Genomic DNA, 7402 nt, shown 5'->3' with positions numbered 1-7402 from the left:
CTTCACCAAGGAGATTCCTGCAGCACAAGTGACCTCACAACCTACAGCCCAGCCCTCATACCTTCACCTGCCGCTTTCTTTTACTTGCCTCTCGTCTCTCCTCTCATCTCCATGCGCTTTCTCTCCACATAGCCCCTGGCCTTCCCCTGTCTCTCAGGGGTGAAACATGTTCCAGGTGGCCTTTGAGGATGGGTGGAAGGATCTGGGGTTTGAGGAATGTGATTAGAGCTTACAAGTGAGAGTATTACCTTCATGCATTAGGCTTCAGGCACCAAGTTACACTTTCTGCTCTGTGATTATTGTGCAGGATTCGCATAGGCATTAGATCTCTCTTGTTAGAGTTAAGGAGGAGAGTTAGTGATTTTTTAAAGCCTTAGCAGCACGTTCCGTGTTCTGTTCAAGGTTTCTTGTCAGGCAATAGTGTATGAGCTAGCTTTTCAGCACAGGATTTTGGCTTGAAGTTCCGGATGAGTCTTAGGAATGAGAGCCATGGTATCAGCTAACTTTTGACGGATAGGAAGCAGGGCATGAGATCAGGAGTTTAGTGGGGATCTTGAGATTAGATAAGGGGTTATGTGTTCCGGCTTAGCAGTGAGGGGTTTAGGTTGGGACTGTTGGAGGGGAAGAGGTTAAAGGCTAGTGGTAGGGCTTAGGATATGGAATGGGGCTCAGGGGTACTGGATAGATTTAGATGAACAGCCTGACAAGTGGTTTCACAATCACTCTTCCAAACGCATTGTCCTCAGCTGAAATCCCCTTACCTACCACAACATGACATCTCTTGTGGCTGAGATCCGGAGCTCCTTCATGTCCTCACATGTGTTTTATTTCTGCTCGACAGTCATGGGCTGAAACAGTAGGAACTCCCCCCCAGTCAACAACCAAGTGCTTTCCCTCAAACCTGTCCCTGCCTTGGCCTTCCCAAAAGAAAAGGCAGAGGGCAGCAGCACAGAGCCCAAGCAGCCCAGCCTGGCTCAGTGGCTGATGACTGTGGCAGCACCCTCTGCCAAAGGTGGGATTGGGGACTGAGGGAGTGGGCACCTCTTGGCTGACACCAAGACGATTAGCAGAGCAGGGGGTTCAGGGCGGGTGCCTGGGACCTGCGCTGCCAGGGTGCATTTGGTACGGCTGGAACAGAGGGGCCAGCCAGTGCTTTCTGTTGGGACAGTAGCTGCAATCTCAGAGCCTTTCTCTCAGACCACAGAAGCAAGTGAAGTCTTGACAGGGCTGGTTGGCTCCTACAGGGGAAAATAAATAACACTTCCATTTATTTAATATTCCACATAGCAAAAGACATTGACTGCAGGGCCAAGTGAGAGGCTTGTGCTGTGAGTTCAGGACCACTGCATTACCTGCATGGGCGAGTGCAAGGATGATAGCTCAGTGCCTTACTTGAGAAAAACTTGGCACTTTCAGGGGGGTTCTTTCTTTGGGCTTTCCTAGAAGGCCCAGTACTGCCCCACGCTAGCAGCTGGCACAGCAAATGATAGGTATAAAAGTACACAAAGTCAATGGCAACAAAACACATCCTATCAGATAACACTTAACAACTGCAACATGTAACTTCTGCATCTTGAGCTGTCTCTGCATTTCAGCTTTGAAATCTTGGGCAAGAAGGACGCCAGCCTCAAAACAGGGAAAGTGCATCCTTTTTGCCTAAGGCTGTACTCATGGCACTGAATTTGTAAGATCCAGGGATACCAGGGGTGGAGGGACTGAAGAGGCCAAGGCCCCCCTCCCTAACCGACTGAACAAACAGGCAGTGCCACTTGCCAGAGGAAGAGAGGACAGTTATCTCATGTTAGCAACATCTATTCCTTCACAGCCCTGCATGGAAGCAGAAGTGAATGACTGCAAAGCTGTTGGGTTTGTGCTGACTGCTCTTGGCAGAACTGGGAGCTCTGAGATGACCAGAGCGCATACCACACAGGCAGAAGGAAAGCTGTCACTGCTGCCAGTTCCTCAGGAGAGAGCAGAGCCTGAGGCAGACACATGCAGAAAGGTCCAGGATACCCATGCTTGGGAGTGAGCACAGCCTGTGAGCTGAACCTTCCCTGGCAACCAGCTGCTCCTTGCTTTTGCTTTGCTGCAGCTATTTGCTCAGCTAGTTGCAAAGGCAGCTGAACCACAGCACTTCTGCCTGCTTGGCTCTGTGTGACAGCCCAGCACTGCACAGAGCAGCTGTGAGCTGACTGCTGTGGGCTCAGCATGGCTGCCCCTCCACTGGGGAGTGTGTATACAACGGGGAGCTTCCCCTGTGCCAAGGGGCACTCATCCAACCCAAGGCCTGGCCATGTGCCACTGCCATGGGAGGCCATGGCAGCTGCCAGAGCCAGGGGCTAGGAGATGTGGTCAAGCTTGCCCAGATCTTCCCAGGTCAGGATCTGTGACTCCACTGTGAGCAGAGTGGTGAGTGCTAACCTAAATACCAGGGGATTGAACCCATGGCTTTGATACTGTGGTGACAGACTGCAGATTGTCTGTAGGAGAAGGGGTGACTTCTGGGGGGGCCTTTGCCTATTTTGGGAGTGAAAAGTCAGAAAAGCCTCCGGTGGCACACACACAACTTGAAGAGAGAGAGAGTGGACATTCTGGGACAAGTTTTCCATCATGAAGTGAATGCTGACTAGAGGGACGGGCTCCTAGAAGACACCAGTCCCCAGCCCCTTTAGTTCATCCTTTCCTAAGCCTTGCTCTTCTACATGAAACAATGCTAAAAGCCTTTTCTGCCCTGAATGAAGTACTCACAAGGGAAGGAGCACCTGTGAGTTAAGCTGATTTTTCTAATCAGCCAGTGTTGGGGATGTGTTTCACAGCCTGCAGCAAACACACCTGGCACTATTGCCATTGCTGTGTAGGGATTGTTTGGTGTTCCTCTCACGCAGCTTTTTGAAATTCAGGGTCTCAGCTTACCTGAGCTGTTCTGGTGCCCATATGTCACGTGGCCATGGTATGAGCAAATTCCCCACACATGGGGTAAGAAGTCCCAGGGAAGCAATATGGTCTGGTCTTTGGTCTGCCCCTGCCCACACAATGTTTCAGAAATCAATAAGAAGAGCAGCAGCCTCACCTCCCCTTCAACTCACTCCATCCTTCCGGGAAACTCTTCCTCGAGACCCCCGAGAGGCTGAGACTTTGGAAATGAGAGCAGTCATATCTGCTGACCTGGAGAGAGGACAGGAGCAAGAGCTAGTTCCACATGACATCTGTATTACAGGTACCTCTGGCTTTACATTCTGCACTTTGGGAAATAAGATCTTGCCATTTTTTTTTAGATGATGCGCCTTTTTTTTTTCTCCATCAATTTTTGTTTCTACAGTGTTTCAGAAAAACAGGGAAGAAGAAATTACCACAAGGTTTCTTTTGCCTAGAGAAAAAGACTTAGCTGATAGATGGGTAATTCAAGATGTGATGTTACTGTAGAGTAAAATTAGCTATGGATGTAACATGCACAAATGCACCAGGAATACTTAAGACCCTATCTCTTCTTAAAAAACAAACAAAAAACCAAACAAAAAACAACAACAAAAACTTATGCTCATTTGATATAGAGAGTATAAGTGTATCCTTTGGTGGTGTTTATTCAAAAAAACATGACTGTTCTCCTCTGACTCTGCTGAGAAACTAGAACAACTTGGAAGCTGATTTCTGGGACATAAGACAAGTCTTAGGAGCCTTGATTAACTGAGGTCAGAATTGGAATACCCCCAAATTGCCCATGAATAATGCCTGACTCCATCAAGCATCTTGCATACAGCTTACATACACTCTTTAATGTCTAAGACAGAAAGGGCCACCTCAAGCTTAAATGCATTTACTGTCATGTCTCTGTGTTAGGAGCAATCTCTTGTTGAATCCAGGTACCAAATAAATAAATAAAAGAAGAAAAAAAGAAAAGAAGAAAAGAAAAGAAAAAGAGAAAAAGATGTACAGGAGTCAAATGGCACTGTGCTGATTAAGCTGCCCTGAGCAGTGTCATCTGGCTGACCTCAGTTTAAAACACTGGGGGCTCCTGCCCTAGCAAGCTGCCAGAGAACATGAATTTGTCTCACAGTCTGAAGAGACATAGCTACATGTATGGCAAGGCGCGCAGTTCTGTTTATATCAGTTTTGGAAGGATACAAACATTTCCTGAACCGTACTTTTTCACCCTCCCCTTTGGACCAGAAAAATCCTGTCTAACCACTGCCACCAAACTGTCTGCCTTTCACACTGCAGGCCCTGCAACATTCCCAGATGTGGTCAGATCTAAGGGGGACCTTTGTGTTCACGGGCACACTTGGCCTCTCTTTTATACCCTCTCAGGACTTGCATTAGTGATCACTACCTTCTCTGGCACCTGGAGTCTGAAAAGAAAGTTTCTAAACATTCCTTTCTTGCTTTCTCTTCTCTTGTAATCATCTGCAGTCCCTCAGTCCTTGCTTCTCATTCCAAATCCTCCTTGATTTTTCAACAGGTGCAGCATCTCTTTTGCTGCCTTCTCCTGAGAATCACCTGAACATCACACCAGGCCAAAAAATGCAGGTATACATGTAGGGCTCCAGTAAATAACAACCCCACAGTTTCATGGCATGATTTTCTGTTCAATGTCAGGGCATGCAGAACATACCCAGCCATATTATTCCTTGAGTCAGGTCACCCAACACAATGGTATAATCAGGGAGAGATCTGGAGCAGTTCTGCTGCTGTGAGAGCTGTGCTGGGGGTGTGCTTGGAGCCCAGCAGCACAGGATGAAGGGACACCAGGCGACCTGCTCCCAGCACCCTTCAGGCCTGCATGCTGGGGCTCCACGGAGACATGCTGTGGGGAGAGGGGAGCTGTTGTTAGGACACAGGATGTCCCACTGTTACTCCAGTTCATATCAGACAGGCACTGCAGGGATGCACCTCTCCCAGGGCACTGTGCCAGGTTTTGCAGGGTGGAATCTAGGTGGAGAAAAGGAGGTGCAAGGGCACTGAAAAGTTGGGCCCAAACTCAGAAAGAATGGAGCATAAGGCAAAAAAATGAGTTCAGAATAGAGGACGGCGGGTCTTCTGACAGTAGATGTGTACATGCCTACAGATGGTGGTGATGCTGGTTTGCATCAGTTATGTCTCTGATCTACAGGGGAAGCATCAAACCTCAGCAGTAATAGCTAGAAGCAGTAGCTTCTGGTAGCTATCCTATCCCATCTTTAGCAGCACTTCTGACATGATCTTCCACAGCATCCCTGTAGCCATGAACCTCATGAAATGAAGCAAGGGACAAATGCAAAGTCTTGTGCCTGGTATGGACTAACCCCTGTGGCCATGCAGGCTGGGGACTTGCTGCTGGGGTGACAGCTCTGCTGACCAGACCCTGGGGGCCTGGTAGACAGGCGGGAGCATCTGCCAGCAGCATGCCCTAGCAGGGACGAAGGCTAGCAGCGCACGGGGCTGTATCAACAGGAACGGAGCTGGTAGAGCAAGGGAAGAGATGATCCCCCTTTACTAGGCATGCCTTAGACAACACATGAGTACTGCCTCCAGTTTTGGCTGCCACCAGCATAAGAAAACAATTGACATACTAGAGCAACTACAGTGCAGAGATACCAAGATGCTCCCAGGCACCTTACCTTAGCTCCCCCTTACTTGCTCAAGTAATGAATGAAGCTGTTGGTCAGATTCTCTCACCCATTCACTTAGGCAATCAGCACATTTTCTCGTAACAAAGGCTCTTCTCCTGTCACCCTGGCTACATTCATTAGCAAGAGCTTGAGCAAGCACTGTCTTGCCAGTTCCTGGGAAGGGGACCATAGAATAGACAGCCTCTGTAATAATAACAAAAAAAAAGGAAAAAAAAAAAGAAGAAAAAAAGAAATTTGCATAGGGCAAAAACATGGAGAAGTGCCCCCACCTGCAAAACAGCAACCCTTCTCTCCTAACCAAAACACTTTCAATCTAAGACAGCAGTAAGAGCTCTAGTGTGAGAAAAATCAAAGCAGGTGCAAGTTTTGTGTCCCTACACAATCCCACGAGACAGTAAACTATGTAAAAGAGATATCTCAGCTGTACAAAATCTCCACAAGAGACTGTGGTGTCTTTGCAGGGCACTTCCAACACCGCGGACATATTAACAGAGATAACAACAGAACAGGGGAGCCAAACAAGAGGAAACTTCAGCACAAAATCTGAGACTGGACTAATACAGTTTAGATGTTGCCTCTTTGTTCCTCTTTGCTGTATTGCATATGCTTGTTTTTTCAGGAGGCAAGACTTGCCAGTAAAGCCTTTTCTTCTCCCTTTTCATTCTCTGTTTTAAATTCCTGCAATTTTTGTCTCCCAGAATTTGCTGGTAGGAACTGAGGAGGAAGTCTAAAGCTGGGAAGGGGGAAAAGAAAAGTATTTTGCATTTCCAGATAATACCTAAACATCAACGAGAAAAGCTATGATGCTGTTGTAAGAAGAAAATTCCAATGAACACAGAAGCAAAACATTTAAGGATTTTCTTTTCAACATTTGCAATACTTCTACAGTTATGAAAAGAAAGGACTTAAAGTAATATTTCAGTGGACTGTGAGTTCAGTTTTGCTGACCAAGAATATATAAAGCTGACCATTACATCTAGAGGCAACTATCGTGTGAATTATAATTAGAGTTGAGTGCAATATATTAACTAAACAGTTGTCCTCAGAGAAAACAAATTTATGGGCTTTTTTTTTTTTTTCCCCTCTTTTGCCCTTACTCTGCTCAAACATCTGGGAAGTGGAGGAACTTGCCAGGCAATGCAGTGGGGGGCCGCTGTGAGTCCCGAGGGAGGTGAACTCTGGAGAGGACAATGCAGCAAACCCGCAGGCCAGGAGTAACAGGTTTGCCCCTCAGGGCACTGGCACACTGCTGCTGGTGGTGGAAGCAGTGCTGCCCATAGATTATCCTGCAGCCCTTGGAGTCCTTGCTCCTGTTAAACACAACAGGCAAGGTTTTGAAATCTGGTTTCTCTTCAGATCGTATAAATCTTTTGCCTTTTACTGAAGATTTTTGTGGAGAAGAACAGGCACAAGTGTCGAGGAATTTTTGGAGCCTCCATTTCAGTGGAAATTTTCTTTTCCCTGCTTGAACAGGGGGTTGGACTTAGACGATCTCCAGAGGTCCCTTCCAACCTCAGCCATTCTGTGATTCTGTGATTCTGTGAATTCTGTACCCTTGCTGGGACCTGCCAGTGCAGCTTCAAAGGAGCACTTGCGGGCAGCATTTCTGCCAGGAGAACATCTGCTCCCTGGGGCAGGTGATGTTTTGTGAGCCAAGGGAAAGTAGAAGGGTTCAGAGCTGGGCATCATAATGCCACTCTACACAAAGGAAAACTCTGTGTGTGATTGTGAGGGGGTGGGTATGTTGCTGTGCGTTTGTGGCAGGGCAGATGTTCTGTTACTTTAAAGTCTGCAAG

General features: G+C 47.4%; 1 non-coding gene across 1 annotated transcript; it reads left to right on the top strand.

Annotated features, from left to right (window-relative positions):
- Positions 1–6943: 6943 nt before the first annotated feature.
- On the top strand, positions 6944–7057 carry LOC136996535 (U5 spliceosomal RNA). The gene has a single exon (XR_010887582.1). It is a non-coding gene; the product is annotated as a U5 spliceosomal RNA (small nuclear RNA).
- The last annotated feature ends 345 nt before the right edge of the window (positions 7058–7402 follow it).

The sequence above is a fragment of the Apteryx mantelli genome, unplaced genomic scaffold (assembly GCF_036417845.1).
Source record: "Apteryx mantelli isolate bAptMan1 unplaced genomic scaffold, bAptMan1.hap1 HAP1_SCAFFOLD_40, whole genome shotgun sequence".
Classification (NCBI taxonomy): domain Eukaryota; kingdom Metazoa; phylum Chordata; class Aves; order Apterygiformes; family Apterygidae; genus Apteryx; species Apteryx mantelli.
Note: the sequence above shows the minus strand (reverse complement) of the source record. Positions and strands in the feature narration are given on the sequence as shown.